General features: G+C 43.3%; 1 protein-coding gene across 6 annotated transcripts in view; it reads right to left on the reverse strand.

Moving 5' to 3' along the window:
- CACNA1E (calcium voltage-gated channel subunit alpha1 E) overlaps nucleotides 1–20,970 on the reverse strand; it is a 1,021,369-nt gene that overhangs the window by 991,360 nt on the left and 9,039 nt on the right. The gene's annotated exons all lie outside the window — the stretch shown is intronic.

Here is a 20,970-nt window from a genome sequence, read left to right on the forward strand (position 1 = left end):
GAGAAGAACAGGGATGGCAACACTGCTTCTGGTTTATGTGCAGAGAGGCAGTGTTGTCAGCCTACAGCAGGAAGTTAGGGGCTCACTAGATTTCTAGCAGTATCATTAGATATTTGTTGGTACTTTCAGCATCTTAAAAGGATAACACATGGAGAAACGTACATGTATTACAAATTGTGCGCAGACATACAATTTACCCTTTTGCACGCACAGGTTTTTGATGCCTGGGTGCCCAGATCAGATTTGGCAGTGTCAGCTCGACAATTACTATATGACTAATTTGCATATCTAATAATTTTTATACATTTGTTTAAGAACATGTCAGCATTTTATTTGGTACACTTTTTTGATAAAAACCTTGTTTTGTGCATTTTTATCATAGGCAGACTAAGGTATAAAGATTAATAAATGTTATTCAATTATTTTGCTTAATTTTTTAAATATATCTTTTTTAATTACAGCATTAAACAGCCAAAAGGTAGAGTGTTAATCTGCAAACTGAAGACTTTCATTTATCTTTGTGAAGTCTCGAGCTTACAATGAAAAAACACACAGCTCACCCTCTCTTCTGCTTCTTCCACCCTCTGACAGTGTGCAAAAATACCGTTTTCCCTAAAATAAGACCTACCCCGAAAATAAGCCCTAGTGCTATTTTTGGGAATTGCTAAAGTATAAGACCTACCCTGAAAATAAGACCTAGTTGTGATCAGGGCTTTGTCACGGTGTAAGGTCAGGTTCAGAGACCAGTTGCTATAGCAGTAAAAGGCTTACCTGGAACCAGCAGAATAGGTACACCAGCGGATCCCCCTGGGAATGACGCAGGCTCACCTGAGGTGCGGGGTCTAAGTATTAACCGGTATTCACCAAAGCTCCTAATGGTGGAGATGGATTGGGCTGCGTGTTAATACCAGGTTGCAGATCTCAGGATCACCCCACCAGGGAATGAGCAGACTGGGAACCAATAGCGGATCAACAGGTTAGGGATCAGACGAAAGCAGAGTCAGTCACAAGCCAAGGGTCGGTCACAAATGGTAGCAGATCAATCGTAGTACGTTAGGATGAGACAAAACCGTGGTCAGGAACAAGCCAAAGATCAGTAGCGGAGGTGTAGACAGCAGCAGGAACAGTAGCGGGATATTGGCTGGAAAGGCACAATAATCTGGCAAGGAGGAAGTCCAAGGACATGTCTTATATAGGAAGTTCATGGGAGGAGCAAGGAGTTCAAGGTTCAAGAGCAAACAAGGCACAAGGCAGGATTATCCAATAGATGAGGCAGAGTGTTGTCCAGCATCCTAGGTAGCTCAGTGAGAAGAGTTACTGCCTGACACAGTAGAAGTCCCAGGTTCAAGTCCAGGCCCTGACAGGCTTTTTTTCAGCCGGAACATGCCGGAACGCCATTCCGCCACTGGCCCTGCACACACCCATATCTACTGTCTCTTCTAAACACAGACGTGTGGCTGAAGTGACAGCACCATCCGCTCCCACAGAACCTCCCTACCTCTGTACTCAGTGTGGGACAGGGAAGGAACAGATATATGCGGGTACAGTATGCAGTGTGTTTAGGAGTGGGGCTTCTCCTCCTGCAGCCTAATGCATGGAAACCGATGCCCCAGGGGTAAGTGTGCTTGGTGCATTGTGTGGGAAGACCCGAAATGGGAGTTACTATAGAGAGAGGCCGGCTGCTGACAGCTGTGTTTTTCAAAGCTAGCTAACCATATGAGGGCAGTGGAAGGGGAGGGGGGATGTGCAAAGGTGAGCTGCAGTCAGGTGTTGCAGAGGTAAATTGAGTCAGGTGAGTTGCAGAGAGGGTGCATAGGTGAGCTGCGGCTGCGGGAATGCCGAGGTGAGCTGAGTTGAAACCTACCTTTGCACCCCCCTGGCCACAGCTCATCTCTACACCCCCTGGCCACAGCTCAGCTCTGCACCCCCTGGCCACAGGTCAGCTCTGCACCCCCTGGCCACAGCTCAACTCTGCATCCCACGTCTGCAGCTCACCCCTGCACTCTGTCTGTGGCTCATCTCTGCATCCTGTCTGAAACTCACCTGTCAAGTGTCCCCTGCAACACCTGACTGCAGCTCACAACTGTCATCAGCCAGCCCTCTTCATAATAACCCTCATCCACAACTACCTGCAGCTCACCTCTGCACCCCCTGTCCACACCTGGACATTTAAAAAATAAGACCTACCCCAAAAATAAGACCTAGTGTGTTTTTTTGAGCCAAAAATAATATAAGACATTGTCTTATTTTCGGGGAAACACGGTAGCAAAATCTTTTCCAAAGATGCATTGTAATGAGAAAATACTTCCAGCACATGTGCAACTTCTCAGTAATCTTACTTATAAATAGGTGCAATAACACAGGACAACCTACTAGTCTCCAGCTTGCATATGATCACTAGCTGACATAGTGATCACATGTTGGGAGCCAAGCTGGTTCCCGATCATTGGGTGAGACCCAAACATTCAGTGACAGCTCTGATTAAAAAATAACTAAAGGCAAAACTTTTTTTTTTTTTGTTTTGGATAGAGTAGAGAGGAATTAGAACCCCTGTCATTTTTTATTGCTGTCTGTGCCCTTGTTAGGGAAATTCACCCTCTCTATTTGTCCTATTTACCATTGCCATTGAAAGGGAAAGTAAAAGAAAATCACAAATTTTGGGCTGTCCTCAGAAAAGTAATAGAGGGGAAATCTTCCAATGGAGACACTAGTTCTAGTGACCAGGTTACCCCAAGGGATTCCCTTAATTTGTAGGGATTTCCTCTCACTTCCTGCTTGGCTATGGGACCACAAGTGAAGGGAAGCCTTCACACAGATGGCACAGATGGCAAAAAAAAAATGTGTCAGGGGTTATAACTTTCCCTTGCTCTATTAAAAAAAAAAAAATTTTTTTCATTGACAAAGGAGCACGCCTGTCATTCCACATGCAGTGCACATGCTCAAAAACACATTGCAAAACGCCCAGTGTCATCATCATGTCCAGAACTGCGGTCCACGAGCGTTCCAGCCTCAGTTTTCCATCATACACAGTCAGCTTCCTGAGCAGGGGCGGACTGACCATTTGGAAACTTGGGCAATGCCCGAGGGCCTGGGGTCAGTAAGGGACCCCATGAGATGCCTCTGGTACCTTTTTCATAGGCTTTTTTGAGTTTGGGCAAGGACACAGGGGCCCCATGATCTCCTATTGCCTGGGAGCCCCATGAATTGTCAGTCCGCCCCTGTTCCTAAGTCTAGACTAGCAACAGCAGCGAATGAGTGGTGCTTGGAATGACCTCGCGATGGATTATGATGTGCCCTTTTTTACCTACTAAAATGTGAGTTGACAATTTTTTGCTTTTACAATAAAATCTCTTTTAATGTCTACACTTACCCTGTTCTTTTCGGTGTTACAATACCCTCAGACAGGTGACGGGAACTCTTTCATGGCACAGAAACTACATACCACCTTGTCTTCATCAGAGCTCCTGGTGGTGGCAATGTGTTGGAAATCCTAGTGGTCCCTGGAGCCTTTTGCTGCAACTGCACCAGGTCTTGGCCATTGAAATTACCCCACCAGGGGGTAGCAAGAACAGGAGAGGTACAGTGCAGAAACAGGAGACCAAAAAGTAGTCAGGTTCAAGCAAGGGTCTTGGATGGCAGTGAGCAGAAAGTATTCAGATTGTCTGAGTTGGCAACGAGTAGGCTGTAAACTAAGCTGGAAATTGTAGAGTAGTCAAGTTCAGGCAGGGGTCTTGGCAAGGGGCAAGCAGAGGGTAGTCTGACAATGAAGAAGGCAGCAGACAAGAAAATAGTCAGGCAATCCAGGTCAGTAATAACAGATAACAGGCTTCAGTATTATAGCTCCTGCTATTTTTAAGATATAGTACCAACCTGTTTGAAAGAGTGGTGCTTACCTTCAAGGCCACTCCTGGTGTCATTAGATTGTGTTAATGTAGCACCATCCTAGATAGGTGCTAGACTAGGTAAATTTAGTCTTTAGCTCCCCTGTAATTAGTTGAGCTGCTTGTGATAATTTTGAGCTGTTCTGTGTTTCACTGGTTGCAGGTTTGATTGCTTTCCCTTGTTCCTGGAGGATGCTACAACTGCGTGGGCTGGAAGAGTCAAATCAGCAGCTGAATCCCTGGGGTAGTTTGCCCAGATGGTGGCTGGGAGGGAACATAAATAACTTGGGCTCTAGGACAGAGAGGTTCCTGTCCAGGAGGAGGAGATCCCAGCCTGAAGTGCTGCTGCCTGTTTGGGCAGTCCAGCTGTTCTTTCTGCTACTCATCTAGGTCCTAGCTATGCTAGCTGGGGGGAATAATCTTCTGAACTTTGCTGGAGCTGACTGAGGAAGTTATTTTTGGGCTCTGGTCTGAAGAAAGCACAGAAGAGGTGTCTGCAAGATATTGGAAGGAGACAATCAATTATCCAAGGACATTTGTGAGTACAGACTGTGTGTGAGATCCCAGTTAATGTATGCTACTCTTAATCCCTCTCACATTAGAGTCAGATTTAACTTAAAGTGCACATTGTACATGGTGTCCTAAGGTTGCTCAGCCCGCTATCTACTGCTGCCAGGACTATGCTCAAAATTTGAGGAGGAAGATGACAGTCCTCAAGTTGCTACATAATTTTGATGGAGTATCCCACAGTTACCATGCACCCATCCAAGTTCAAGTTTTGCAATAAATCATCAAATAGAATACCCATAGACTGATCATTGATTCAGACAAGTGACTGTGCCAGTGCATCTGGATGTTAGTACACCTGCTGGGAAAGAACCTTGGGACCTAAACAGCAGGCCCTTGATGGGGTGAGCACTACACTAAAGCATGTTGGCAAATCAGGACTAAATTTGAATTCTAACATAAGTCACAAGAAAATCCTGGGCCATAGCAACTCAAGGAGAGCAAGAACAAGGATGGAAATGAGCAATGCCTGAATAAAGCTGGGCAGAGCTGTAACATTAGGGCATAAGGCAAAGTACACTACCCACAGTGCAAATCAGAATCTATCTTGTATTCATCTGACTACATAATGTGAAAAAGGTTACTGGACCTTGCACTTGCACATAAATATATTAAGCCGCAGAACTAGTGTAATCGAGGACATTGAATAAAAATAAAAATGTAAACAAAAGAAGAAACGGGTAAGTGCTGAATTGTAGGTCTTTCAGATGAAATAATGACCTTCAGATTTCAAATACAAAATCTTAGAAATAATACCATACAATTTACCATCCACCTATGCTATGCTGTAATCACAAGCTACAAATATCTCAACTATAAAAGCTGATACATCAATCCCTTTGTGCTAAATTCTCAATGGCTGAATTTGAGCATTCATTCAGCTATGCTGTCTCTGTAAGCTGGTGCAGATACAGCAAGTGTTATTCCTTCCACAAGAATGCTTGGTAAGAATCATCCGTGATCTAATAATAAATAACCCCTAGCCAGTAGCACAGTTTGGAAATCAAAGCAGCAGTTTGAACATGTTTGCTCAGCTTACATGGCCAGATGTTCATGTTTGACATCTCCAACCCATTCATCGGCACAGAAGAAAACGCAGTGTCTATAATCCAAGCGTTAGGAAGCAAAGACTTTAAAACAAAGTATACATTTTAAAAAATGTTTCAAATACAAAAAAGCGCTCATCATTCAACTCTCTACTGCCAAGCAGGAATTGGTTAGACTAGCTAATAGCTCAACTTATTGAAAAGATAAAGCCAGGCACCAAAGAAAACTCAGTACTAGATCGTAAAGTAAAGCCATTTTTCCCTGTTTGATTTTTATGTATTGATGCACAGATTAGAAAAGAAAATAACTTTTCATAAAATACTGGACCCATAGTAGAAAAAGGGACGCATGACTCACAGTGCCCTGCTTCTGAGTGTTCCAGGTAGCAACTTGCCATTACACACAGCGCTCATCTTCCTACCCACAATATACTTGAGAGACTTCGGAGTGTGGAACTGAATCCCTATGTCTCGGGTCTTCCCTTGCTATTTGGGAATGCTGGAAGCACTGAGAAAAACCTTTGTAACCTAGGTGGCATTAGTAGTAGGAAGAATAGATAGAAGACAAGGCTAACACACTAGGATAAGGGTCTTTAAAGCAGAACTTAACTGCATCTTAAATAATTTTTAATATTCAAAACAAACTCACCCATTCATCCACGTCTCAATGCGTTATTTTGATGGGAAATCTATTTGAACCCCCCCCCTCCCAGTGTTTGTAGCTACACCCAACTTGAGTAAGGGTAAATGATTCATGTAGCATTTACTTCCTGGAATCCATCTGCCCTTAGCTCAGGTATGCAGGCAGGAGGGTGTTCTTAACCGAGAAAGTACCACCTCGCCTCCTCCCCTCCTCCAGATGAAAGAAAACAAAATGCTCATGAAGACTCCTGGGATGTATACATCATTTTTGCCTGGTCCAGAAACTAGGAAGCAACTGAAGAAATGTAAAAAGTTTAAAACAAGTAAATACAATACACTATATTATAATCAAATATATTTTCCTATCTATTTACTAATGCTAGCAGTGTAGGAATTTAAAATAATGTTGATTGAGAGAAATTCGTTCTGCTTTAATTTTAAAAAGACAACAATAATACAAAAATGACACAAACAGTAACATTACATCAATATACATTCCGGAGTATGAACGTATGCTGCCAATCACATTTAGTGGACGGTTCTCAGCAGTCACATGGAATGCAAATGCAGCATTTTAGGCAGGCATCTTCAGACAGTTTCTCCCCCCATGGAGGGTCATTATTACTCACTGGGAAACTCCAGGGGAATAGCCTCACTGAGGGAATTTTTGGCCTGGCTTAATAGGGCTTTGTAACCCGACCTAGCCCCCACCTCTATAAGCTTCATGAAGTCTACAGTCAGCTCTCCTAGGTGCAAGCCTACTTCTCCCAAACCTCCAACTCCGTCCAGGGCCTCCATGTACTGGTGTGGGGTGATTGGCTCCCATGCCTCAACTGCACTAGGGATCCTCCCAACCTGGCATACAGTATATATGGGTCCCAACTTATCCATGACATCACTATAGGAGGGAGGGTTCTAGCTAAAAGAGGCCTAGCACCTGATGACACGACCTTCTGTAGCCAGAAACTCTGGAACAGAGCCACCCAGTGACAGACTAGCTAGCTGCACCTGCCTACACGCTTCCCATAGAATATAACTGACAGCACCAGGAGTCTATAGCTGGGTCTCCTGTGACATCAGGAAGAGAAGGATTGGTGCTACAGATGGGACAGCATTGGAACGGTGAGAGGAGCAAGGAAAGTTTTTAGGGATGGGGGGGAGGGTGGTAATAGGTAAAGGAGTTTTTTTTACCTTAAGGCAGGAAATGCCTTAAGGAAAAAATCATACTAAACCACTTTATCACTTACAGTACATTGTGTGCTGTATTTTCTTTTGTTTCTGCAATGTTCCCTTTTTATCTGGTCCCCCCCTCACTGGTCGTAATTTTCATTGTGAGAGAAGTTCCTTGGCTTTCAGGGTCTTGCTGAATCCACCTTTATATGTTCACTCCAGGGAGGAGAACTGCAGCCCTATGTGAGGATACTGCCTGCATGGACATTCACAGCCAGCTGGAAAGGGGACTAAACAGAAGCAAAGCCCCTGCTCTTCCTCCAAGAGAAGTGATTGACAGCGGCTCCCAAGACAGCACTGGCACAGAGGAGGAGCATAGGTGTTTCATGCTTTTGTTCTCTTTTCGGGCTGCCTTTGCTTTCAGCACAGACAGCACCATCACAATGACCAAAGGGTCACAATTGTGCAGTGGCACTACTCTTGGAACTTGTGGTCCTGACTACAATGGTCATATTACCATGATTTATATCGTGAATGCATCCTCCGTGAACAGAAGTGGAGAAAGAATGCTAAGAAAGCCAGTAGATCTTTTTGCTGTTTTTTAGGAAATCATTTATCGTTCTGTGCATAATTTAGCTGTTCTGTTGTGTTACAAAAAGAGAAGGCTTTGATACTACTTGATATATGATCTCCATTGAATGTGTAATGTCATTTTAACATCCCTACCACCGCATAGGGGATAATGTATTTTAGAACAGGGTGGTTCCACAACATTCACACCACCCATCCCATTCTTACACAATCAAAATTTGTCTTGTCACATTTCATGGTGAATAGATTAAGATGCATACTAGCACATTATGACATTATCCTGCAGGGGCTCAATTTTTTTTTTTGTGGTCTACTAGCATAGTAGGTATTAACGTACTCTTAAAAAGAAGTAAAAAAAAATGACTGTAGCTCCTAACAAGCAATAGAACAGTGACCAGACCTTAAGAACTTTCAAATAATTAAAAATTCAACAATTACACACAGTAAATAACTTCTAAAATAAGTCCTTACTGACCTCTGTAATTACAGCCAACATGAAGCAACTCATCCTCAAAGAGACAAAAACTATGATAAACAATATTTGTACCTACAATATGTAAATATATTATTTTGAGTCCTTTTTTGAGACTCTTTATACATAGTTTTTCTAGGATGCAAAGGTTTAGATTTGTAAAGATTGTTCTAATACTTTTTAGAAGAACCTAGCCCCATTTGGGCAGAAGGTCACAGGGTCAATGCAAAAGTCTTGCCCACCTGGTCTTAGCTAATGGGAAAGATCACAGTTTAACCAGTTACCAACTGCGCTATAGCAAAAAGACGGCTACAGCACGATCGACTCGTTTTGGGAGGGCGTCCATGGACATACTCCCAGAACAACGTCCCGCTGTGGCGTGCAGTGCCCTGATGATCAGTGTAGTCCCATTTGCTTTGTTCTTGTATCAGTGCCCACCATTGCTGTATATCCATGCCCATCAGTGCTGGCTATCATTATCCATCAGTGCCCATCAGTGCTGCATATCAGTTCCTCCTCAGCGCTAGCTGTCAGTGCCCATCAGTGCTGACTATCAGTGCGCACCAGTACTGGCTGTCAGTGCCCATCAGTGATGCCTGTCAGTGCCCATCAGTGCTGCCTATCAATGCTGCCTATCAGTGCTGCATATCAGTGCAGCCTATCAGTGCCCATCAGTGCAGCCTCATTAGCACACATCAGTTAAGGAGAAAAATCACTTATTTACAAAACTGTATAACAGAAACTAAGAAAACCTTTTTTTTTTTAAATTTGCTGTCTTTTTTCATTTGTTTAGCAAAAAATAAAAACTCCAGTGGTGATTAAATACCACCATAAGAAATCTTAGATACAACTTTAGTTTGGGTACAGTGTTGCATGACCGCATACTTGTCATTCAAAGTTCAACAGCGCTGAAAGCTGAAAATTAGCCTGGGCAGGAAGGGGGTAATGTGTCTGGTAGGCTAGTGGTTAAGCAAACCTGCTGATTGGGTGGCTTTCTTTTAACCACTTGCCGTCCGCCTGCTGTTTGTAAACGGCAGGGCGGTGGCACTCCAGGGACAGGTTGCCGTTCATAAACGGCACCCTCCTTTTCTAGCTGTGCGCGCTCCCTTGGAGCACTCTGGACACAGTGAAACACCGATCGTCGGACGGGAACTCTGTACGAGGTCTCGATCATGTGATCACTGATTGGCCAATCAGTGATCACATGCAAAGTAGTAAGCAAGATGTCACTTGTGACATCATTGCTTACTACGTGTGAAATCTGTGAATGATCACAGAGGTCACATGGTACAAGGCTATTCACAACAGCCTTGTACCATGTGACAAGGTGTGACCAATCACAGCTCACTCAGTATTTCTCAATGTCTGCAAGAATGCAGACAGAGAGAAAGAGAAATGATTGCTTTTATATCCTATATGGGTGTAAAAGCAATCACTGTAAAAAAAAAAAAAAAAAAAAATCTTCATCACCCCCCACAAGTAGTACAGTGTCGCTAGGGTGACAGTATGTAAAAAAAAAAAAAAAACATAAATAATAATATAAAAAAATTAAATAAAAATGTAAAAAAAAATGTTTAAAAATTATAATTTTTGGTTATAAACTAATTTGGCTTATTTTTTTTTTTTACTACAAATATAACGGAATACATTTTGGTCAAGATTTATGATGAAAGATTATTTATTTGCAAAATTTTATAAGAAAACCGCTGAAAGCTGAAAATTGCCTTGGACAGAAAGGGGGTAAAAGTGTCCGGACAGGAAGTGGTTAAGAGACTACATTACCACATGATCAATGAAGTCTTGTAAACAGATAACAATCTGTGCTGCACAGATCAGATTTGACCAGTCATTCCCCCCGTGTAAAATGAAACAGGAATTAGTGGCTATTCTTGTTTCATACAAGTGGACCTTTGTGTTGTGTGTAGAATTCCAATTTAAGATTTAAAAGGGGCATCCACACTACAAAAACTATAAACGTTCAGTACATTGTTATGTCCCCATATTTGTAAACCTGTTTATTAATACATGTTCTTTTACTGATTAATCTCACTCTTGGTTCACACCATTCATGGACTGCCCTACCTACAGAAACATGGGGAAAGAAGTCCCTGACCCATTTTTTTAACATTGTGCTGCTCCCAGTCCCATAGTGCTGAAGCACCATGCAGTTTTGGCAATATAGTGTACCCTTTGTTCTCAGCTGTATAAGAGCTAGGGGAGGTGACACAGCAGAAGAATTGTAATGCACAAAACCACAAAATAGCACCCAATTGTTTGGTAAAAAAATAAAAGATGATGTTAAGCCAAGTAGTAGATAACTAGCATGTCACGCTTTAGAATAGGGCACACTCGTGAAATGGCAACAAACTATGATACTTAAAAATCTCCATAGGTGTCACTTTAAAAGCCTTTATGGATTGCCAGTTTAGAGATACACAGGAGATCTGGTGCTAGAATTATTGTTCTTGCTATAACGTTCACAACAATACCTCACATTTGTGGTGAAAACATTGATAACATATGCGTGCTCAACCTACGTATGAAGGGGGCCTTTTGGGGGGCAGGGGCCCCTTAGAAAACATTTTTATTAAATGTTTTTAATTTTTACACTGTCCTTTAAATTTTGTGATCACTTTTATTGTTATCACAAAGAATGTAAACATCCTTTTTGATAGTTGTAGGGAACTGTTATTTTATACACTAGTTGTGGTTTGTTTACATTCATATACAGCCACTACCATAGAGGTCCCATTACAGACAAGTCCCTAGGTGTGCTTCCTGCCCCTACAAGGAGGTGAAGAAACCCCAGGATGTTATATAGTTTGTTTTTCCAGGAAGTATCAGGCAGAGGGTGCCAGCCTGCCATGTGCTGTGTATCTGGGGAGAACTGTATGGTGATTCTGTGAGTAATGATCCAGATTAACAAGGCTGCTATCTATCTAGTTGTTACTGAAGCAGATTAGGTCTGCCTCTGTTATATTTCAACTTCTGTATTGGAACCCTAATATCTCTGTAAGAGAGAGATTTGTGGTTCATTATCATTATTCTATTTACACACTGCAGAATCCTTATAGTTGTCTATATATATATATATATATATATATATATCAGTGTTTTCACCTGCATAAGACTGTCAGGTGAACTTTCTGTTAATTGCAGTGTATCTTTGCAGCCTCTTTGCTTAAAGCCATAACATCCTTATTGGTCTGGATCTCCCTTTAGCTAGGATTAGCATAGAGAGCGTTGGATAGATTAGGCTAGAGGTAGGTTAGGTATCCGACGGCCACTTAGACAGATAGAGGCCCAGTTGCGGTGACAGCCCAGTTTAGGGATAGAGACTAAGAGTAAGGAGAGATAGGGCATTTTATCCTTTTAGCTGATGCATCGCTGATCGTCAGACAAGCAGTCATTCATCCGCATAGAACGTGTTACTTGGACGCCATCGCATCATCTGAAGTGGAAGCGTGCATCTTATTCACTTTCACCTCTCCAGGGGCCCCTGAAACCGGACTGCGCTATAACCCATGGTTGGAGGTATTCTGTATACCACATGCACATATACTTGGGTATAATTGCAACCTCCCAATTTATGGTAAATTGTAATTCCTGAATGTTATTATTATGCATCCTGTTTTATGTGGCTGCTTTATATAAACTTTGCATTAATCTCATACAGGTGTGGTGACATGTTTTCATGTTAGAAATATAAGCTGGGTGCATTAATACTGCTATGTATAGTTACTTTAAGTTGTCTACCTGTTACATTCCTAGAAAGGGGTGAGTCTCCTCAATTGCAGGATCCCTATTCTAGGTGGAGGCACTGCCATTTGTATTATTACAACCCCCTCTTCCATATAGCGAAGGCTCAGGATTGCCTACTCATATACAGGTTAGTGCCATAGCTTGTTTGGTGTGGGCCATTTCACATAACCCCCCCCAAAACAGGGTTACATAGCAATAGGCAGTGACAGGAACACTTTACTAATAGACCCCAGATCTCTTCTCTGCCCTTGAAAGCTTCTGATTGGTTTGATCCGAAGCTTTCCCTTTGCTGGTAATGGCTGGTAAACAAACAGCCGAAACCGGAAATGGCAAAATACTTACCGCTTCCACTTTCATATACCATAGAGATAAGGGATATTCCAGTCCCTGATCAGCTCTACGGTAAGCTGGCAGAACCGTCGGCTTAACCGCTAGGTGCCCAGTGGGACAGGAGAACCCAGAGAGGGAGGCAGAAGGGGGGGGACCCGTCCCGCCGCTTGTAAAAGCGATCCAGTGGCTAATTAACCACTCAGATCGCTTTTACTAAAAGAGACTTGCCTACAGATAAAAAAATTACAGGGTTAATGTCTCAGCCCAGTATAAACATCCAAACTGCCGATGTACATATAGTATATGTATCGCGGTCCAGAAGTAGTTAAAGTAAAACTAAAGAAAAACTTAATTTTTTCTTTCATTTTGGATAGAGTAAGGGCGGGTTATACCTCTGTTAGTTTTTTTTCTGACAGGTGTTCTAGTCCCCCTTCACTTTGTATAAAACTAAAAAAAATATGATTTGCTTTTAGTTATTTAAAGTTAGTTATTTAGTTATAGTTTAAAGTCAGACGGGTGGCCCTCCAGTTGTTGCAAAACTACAAGACCCATCATGCCTCTGCCTTTGGGAGTCATGCATGTAACTGTCAGCCTTGCAGTGCCTCATGGGACTTGTAGTTTGGCAACAGCTGATGGGCAGCCATTTTGACACCACTGCTTTAAATCATAGCTCCAGCCAAAATATCAATAGATAAAATATCAAAAGATTAAAATGAATAGCTAGTTAAAAGACAAAATAGAAAAGCAGCTTTTGTTAAAATATTCACTTATAATCCTTTTCACCACAGAGTTTCTTTTCCACCACAAAATGCCTTCAGTCTAATGGTCAGCATCATTGAACCCACCTTCTATGAGCTCAGACTGTCCTGGACCTGGACCTGCCCCAGCCTGTGACTGTACAGTGAAAGAAGAAGTAGCACAGTGAGGAGCTCATCTCTCTATCACTCTGCTGTCTCCTCCTATTAGCATGCTTCTTTTCAGCACATGAACTGATTGGCTCCTGCTGCTTCTCCCTTTCTTAGGCTTGTAAGCAGGCATTTTGCAGGTGTTTGAGGGGCATTTTTAATGCTCCTCACACGCCTATGAAAATTATACACATGGCAGCACACAGTGCTGTTCACACTTAAGCTTTAGCGTCGTGGCAAAAACGACACCTCATGTGGAGTCAGGAGTTGAAGCCTTTCAATGCCTCCCATACAAGTCTATGGTGACACTCCTCAAACGCTTGGCAGGCGTTTGCGGGTTGTTAGTACCATTAACTTCATTATAGGCGTTTGTGGTGCGGTTTTAAAGTTTGGAAAATGCCTATGAAAAAACTCAAAAATGCACATAGAGCGTTTGGGGAGCGTTAAAAAAACTCCCCAAATTCCTGTCTAACGCCTGTCAAACCCTATAGGGTAGGGGTGGGCAACTGTGGCCCTCCAGCTGTTGTAGAACTACAAGTCCCATGAGGCATTGCAAAACTGACAGTTACAAACATGACTCCAAAAGACAGAGGCATGATGGGACTTGTAGTTCACCAACAGCTGGAGGTCCACAGTTGCCCACCCCTGCTATAGGGGCATTTGGGAAGGAGTCAAGTGTGAACAAGCCCTTAGTCTGACTTCTGCTGTAGAGAGATTGCAACAGGCTGATACCAGGTTCAGTTCAGGTACTTACACTGCTTGTATTTAAAAAAATATACATTTAATGATGTATTAATGATGACAAAGCTTCATTAACTTGTGACTTTTATATCTGCCTGGATTTCAGCTTTAAGCCAGCAGGATGACATATCACGGTTTCTAGCAATCTGTTTTTTCAATGACTGCAAATCAGCCATTCAGCATAATGAGCTACGCCAGTTGACAAGTTAAACCGTTCATGGCCTGATATCATTCAGATCCCAAATATACAAAGACATCTCCTGCAATTAAACTGACATCTATACTGGAATTGGCGACCTGCTTGGTGATGGTATATTGTATGTGTGTGGGGGAGGGGGGCTCAGTTCTCAGGCCTCTATAATTAGCACTGTATGTGATCAAAAGTATATATTATCCAGCAGCAGGAGAAAGTGATTTCAGATTTAATTCTGGTTCTACATGGTACAGGATTCCAGTCCATGCGCAACATTTTAAAACTGTGCCGCCATGGTGCCCTTACCTCCCCCCCCCCTCCTTTTCCATGGTAGAATGTACCATGTTATCAAAGCAATGCTACTGGAGGCAAGAAATCATCTCAATAAATTGATGGCAAGCCAGCGGGTAAGCCAGTCAGGTCCCAGCTTCGTGAGGATGAGCGGAGGTAATACAATGACAGTGGTTGCATAAAATGTAAAAAAAAAAATTACATAATAATGTACCCTACAACATTTATAAATTAAATGCTAGGACCTAACTGCCACTGTCCTATATGCCCCGCCCCCCACTCCTTCCCGGCTGCAGGGTTCCCTGGGTGTTGAAGTCTGAACTGAAGCCTCTTCCATTTTCACAGTACTGTCCCTCTTTGAGATCACAACCCCCACAGTTCCACAGGGCTGTATCATCCAGTAGGAGGAAGAGATGAGCAGCCGCTCTCCTTTTCCTCTGTTTTGCCCCTGCCACTGTCTGGCGGGAGAGGGAGATGCAGAGAGAGAAAAGTCAGCAGCAGTGCCCCTGCTCACATTTCAGAAGGGGGATGGGAACGGGCAGAGGATTACACAGCCAGCAGGGCACAATGCTTCATTTTCATCTGGTGACCGGCCAATAAGCCTGTTATTTTTTAACAGAACAAGCTCTCCTGCAGATGTAGAAGTTAGAAGGTTGAGACAAACCATTTACCACTGAAAGGGGTGCTTACAATGATCATTTTCATTTATATATGTAAAACCTTTATCCTGGCTGCAGTTTTTGCTGGAGTTTGGGTTCAATTTGTTAGTGCATCTAACACTCCCCTCCCCTCAGACTGACAATGCTGCTATCCAAAGGTGCCCCTGTGCTCCTTCATCCAGAGTGGAGACATTCAACACAGGAGGTGTGTTACTGGCCAGATTACCAAGTAACAATACAAAGGCAAAAGAAAGCCTAAAAATAAAGGAAATTAAAGCATCTTAGTATTCGTAAAGTGAAATATATTAAAGTTTTGGTTTTGGGTTTAATACCACTTACATATACCCAGTGAAGTGACTGGCCTCAGGTGACACAGAGATTAAACGAATCCTCCTACATAAGTTGTACCTGTCTATCTGAAGTCTTTTCTTCTCTACATCTATTCAAAGTCCAGAATTTTAAAGCTTTTCTGAGAGTTCAGAAAAAAGGGGATGGAGAGCTGTCCGACAGTGGTCCATAGCAGTCCATCTCCCCTAGCAACTGGGTGCAGGCCAGTGTTATGGGCAGGCCGGAAGGCCATAGGTAACACTGAGCATGTGCCCAGAGGACTGGGCCAACATGGCCTAAGAAGAGCGGCCTGTTGATGACCGGGCCGCACAGGAGGAGGTAAGCAGCAACCGCGGTCTGGAAAGGGCTAACACAGACCGCAGCCACTGCTCACCTACCCGTAAGTGGCTATGCTTAAAACAGGGCCGTGTCAGGGCAGGGGCCGAGGAACGGACAGGCAGGCCTAACAATGTAACGCACTGGCTGACGACAACCACTACCCACAGACCAAAGTCCCTCAGGGAGCGGAGTCTAAGTCCCAGGCTGCCCTTCACCAGGGCCCCTGATGGTGGGGATGGACTTGACGCAGCCAGGAACCAGGTCGCGGCCCCCGAGACACCTCAGCTGCGGTAATGGCCGCCGCCAATGGCGTGTAGCTGGTGGAAGAGACAAAAGAGTAGTCAGACAAGCCAACACCAACAGGACAAAACAGTACAGGACAGCAGATGAGAATCACAGGTCACGAGCCGGGTTCAGCAACAGAGGGTCAGATCAAGGGAGAATACAAAGAATAGTCAAGTCACAAGCCGAATCAGATACCAGGAGAGTCACGAGAGTCAGAACAGAGTAATAGCAACACAAAGACACAAGACACAAGTGCAAAGAGCATGTGCGGGCCACAGGCTTATATGTCATCAGCCACACCCCTCTGGGGGATGGACCACAGAGACCTGAAGGCATAAAAGGATTCCCGTCATGCACAGCAGAATCCAAGATGGACGCCAGCACATGGAGTAACATAACCTCAGGGAAAAGGTAGGACCTTGACAGGCCGTCAGAAGAAGATGCAGATATGGCTCTAGTAATGAGCAAGAAATGCGTGCAGGTACAACAGTGGCATCTCTCCTTAATCGGATGGCAAGCTGAGACAGCCAAACAGTTCCGTTCTGTAGCGGTGGTGCAGGGGTGGATTGGGCTGTCTCTTTTCTGGATCGGATGTCCCTTTGCTGGACTGGGCTGTCTCTTTGCTGTATGGGATGTCTCTTTGCTGAAATGAGGTGTCACTTTGCTGCTTTGCTGGATTGGGGTGTCTCTTTGCTGGATTGGGATGTCTCTTTGCTGGACTGGGCTGTCCCTTTGCTGGATTGGGATATCTCTTTGCTGACCGGGATGTCTCTGTGCTGGATTGGGCTGTCCCTTTGCTGGATGGGGATGTCTCTTTGCTGGATTGAAATGTCTATTTGCCGGACTGGGCTATCCCTTTGCTGGACTGGGACGTCTCTTTGTTGAATGGAGATTTCTCTTTGCTGGATTGAGATGTCTTTTTGTTATATGGAGATGTCTCTTTGCTGAGTTGGGCTGTCTCTTTGCTGGGTTAGACTGTATCTTTGCTGGATAGAATGTCTTTTTGCTGTATTGGGATGTCTCTTTGCTATATGGGGATGTCTCTTTGCTGGATTGGGCTGTTTCTTTGCTGGATTGGGCTGTGTCTTTGCTATATATGGGGATATCTCTTTGCTGGATGGGATGTCTCTTTGCTGGATTGGGCTGTCTCTTTGCTATATGGCGATGTATCTTTGCTGGATTGGGCTCTCTCTTTGCTATATGGGAATGTCTCTTTGCTGGATGGGATGTCTCTTGCTATATGCTTATGCCTCCTTGCTGGATTGGGATGTGTCTTTGCTATATGGGGATGTCTCTTTGCTTGATTGGGCTGTCTCTTTGCTGTATGGGGATGTCTTTTTGCTGGATGGGGATGTATCTTTGCTATATGGGGATGTCTTCTTGCTGGATTGGGATGTTTCTTTGCTATATGAGGATGCCTTTTTGCTGGACTGGGATATGTCTTTGCTGGATTGGGATGTCTCTTTGCTGGATTGCGCCATCTCTTTGCTGAATATATAGGGGGCACTGTGATTAGACAGAAAAGGGGGGGCATGACTGCCAGGGGCACTGTGATTGGGGACTGTGATTTCTAGGGGCACTGTAATATTAAAGGGACTGCACTGTAAAGGGGCACTGTAATCAATACAGTGCCCCTTTGCAGTGCAATCCCCTTTATATCACAGTGCCTCTTTACATTACAGTGCAGAGGACTGACTCTGTGAATATTCTGTCAACAACTGCCCCCACAAACGCTCTTACCCCCTCCCCAGAATACTTGACTGCTCAGTCTAAAATGCCCGGGCCCATTTTTTTTCCCAGTCCGGACCTAGTTATTGGGGCCCTCAATGCAGGACACGTATGAGATCTGTGCTATGTGTCCAGCGGGATCTCTTTATGTTACTGGGAGTGAGGTAACAGAGGTACGCTTGGTGTTGGAGATGCGGCCTACCACTCTTACTGGAACAAGCAGAAGTCACAGTGTATAGAGTGAAGGGACACCACCTAATACACAACTCTGCTTTATTACTATGCACTGTGAAATCTCACCTCTGAGTCAGAAGGCTGCCTTAATCTTAGACTGCTCACATAGCCGCCGTTCCACCTAGTCCCAAGCATAGAAGTGGACATGCCCTTGGCCAAAGGTACCCTTAGAGCACGGGTGTGATAAGCCCCGCCCACAAAGCTACAGGCTTTAGACCTACCATCAACTATATAGTGCAAGTTCTTGTTTGACTACAGAGTGATTCGTTGGTTAAGCGTGTCCTCCTAATACATAGTTTTGATAAATCTAAAGTAAATTGTACAGAGATTGCACAATTCGATTGTACAGTTTATGATCACCTTAAAGGAATAAGTAGGAAAGTCGGTGATAATAAAAAAGGTGGTATATCAATGACGGAGGTGTTGTCTAGAGGAATAAAACACACCCTATACTGTGAAGCAGTAAGGTAGTGTATGGAGAGATATGAAGTTTCCTAGATGGTCACATGATGTTATACGAAGTGATGGGCTCAGATTCACTTTTTAATAATTTTAACAGAGAGGTGCAGATTCAAAGCTGCCATGGACTAGGTAAGAGAGAGAGAACCACATTAGGATGGGCAGAAAAGACATTAAAAAAAGAGCTTCTATTAATTATGAAAAGTGAAATTATACCTGAAAAAGGTGAACTTATCCTTTAAACAAACAGCCCACCTGGTATTTTAGTCACTGGTGGAGTCTGGTGAGATGAGTTGGATCCTGGCTCACCAGACTCCCCTATAGCCCTATAGTGATAGCATATCGGCGACTTACACGTATAGGTGTAGGGAGTAGATTCTCAGCCCAGTGTGAGCTCCAAGTCTCAACTGAGCAGCTCCCAGCATCAAAACAGAGAGGCAAGGGACCAAAAGCAAAGTGAGCATATGCAGGTGGTGGGGCCAGCTTTAAAGTAAACCTTTTGCCGAGCACTTTGGCTCGGCAAGCAGCTGTCCAGGCATCAGGTGCTGAACTATGGAGAAGAGTCACATGTGGCTTCATACACGGAAATACCCTTTAATTTTTCGTATAACACGGCTCTGACAATGGAGGAGTGCTGGCATGATAAGAGCTCTTAGGTGCCTGCTTGCAGTTTTGATGAATAACAGTCAACCATAACCCTCCATTATCTACAAATAATGCAACGATTAACCTTGGCTAAACTGAAAGCATGCAAGTACAACGGGGACAGCAAGTACAGCAGGGACACATTCTGTGCTGGGAACATAAGCAGTGAAATGGTTAGTGCATAATAGAAAGTCACCCTCTGGTTTTTTGAATGAATAAGAACTAGGGATTTTACGCTCTCTATCAGTTGCCATGCACATTTGTTAAGTGAAAATCCCTGCAGCTGTTATTCTTGTTCATTAAATTCTTTATAGCAGCTTGCACTAGGCTGCATTTCCACAATACTGCTGTACAGCCAAAGACAGCCATGCACCCCCAGCAGGCCCAGTCTGGCAATCTGAAAACTCTGGTGTTTGCCATAGGGCACGACTCTGTGGGATTATATCTGTCCAGTTTCCCAGCACAGATCAGTTTCTGTTGATGCCAACATTTTGGCAAAGACAATATGGACTACTGCATGCCAGTAACAAAATGTTGTCATTGGTATATTACAGAACAGATTTATTTTAGGGCATATTTTTTGGTGTGACTTTTGGCACCAGTATAGCAGTGATAGTTTATAGTTCTTAATATAGTGCCATACTACAGATATAAAATATAGTTAATCCACTGATAGCGTGATTTTTGTTTATGATGGAAACAACTTTTTTGAGTGTGATAAAATGATTTTTTTTTTATATGATAAATTAAATTCTACCAGACTTGTCTGGGATCATTCACAGTTTAAAACCATACCTTTATACTTTACCACTTAGCACTTTATTATTATTATTTTTTTAAGTTGTAATTAGTCATAGTTTGCAGCTCAGTTTCTTAGTATTTTTTTAGCATTTATGTCAATAGCTTAGTACTTCTATTTCAACAGCTTGGTTTCTTAATGTTTTGCAATTACATATTTTAGTAGCCAATTAGTCTTATTTCAGCAATTTGGGTTCTTAGTGTTCTTCTGCACTTTTATTCAGTAGTTAATCAGCCTTATTTCAGCAGTTTGGTGTTGTAATGCCTATGAAATGTGATGGCCTTGGACCCTTTGTTTCTTGGGTAATTTTTATAATAAAGCATCGTTGCCCAGATGCCAGGAGCATGAGAAGTGATTGATGTAATTTCTCTAGGCTAAAGGAACAGAGTCACCATCAAATCACAAGACATTAGACTGCTTATAGCAAGATAAAAACTTGTTTGTGGGATTGAATGTGTTTATGACATCTAGTAATGTCACATTAGAAGATAAGAACCTGTTTAAAGATGTCTACTTGCTTGAGAAGTTAGAAATCTGTAAGTTTAGGGAAGATGAGAAGAAGTTTAGGGTAGACAAGAAGCTGATCTGAAGCAAAAGTGTGACCATTCAATATGGTGGCTGGGCATGACTCTGTTATCCTCAGAGAACCTTTCTGCTTGCTCCTTCTAGAGTGAGTGTGGCACCCGCCCACTTTGGGAAAGCTGCCAGGAAAATGGTTTAAAAGTCGGGAGTTTAAACGGGATCGATGGGGAGCCCCCTAGTGACAGGGGACGCTCTGATGCTGGGACTCTTGTCAAGGCTATATGGGCTCATCGATTGGTCGCATTTATGGCTTCCCCGTGACCCCCTGTGCAGTATGGTTCCGATGGGTTCTGTTCCTTCCCGCCTTCACATACAGTTGCAA

The sequence above is a fragment of the Staurois parvus genome, unplaced genomic scaffold (genome assembly GCF_062004578.1).
Source record: "Staurois parvus isolate SC_StPar_1 unplaced genomic scaffold, SC_StPar_1.0 ptg000106l, whole genome shotgun sequence".
NCBI classification, from domain to species: Eukaryota; Metazoa; Chordata; class Amphibia; order Anura; family Ranidae; genus Staurois; species Staurois parvus.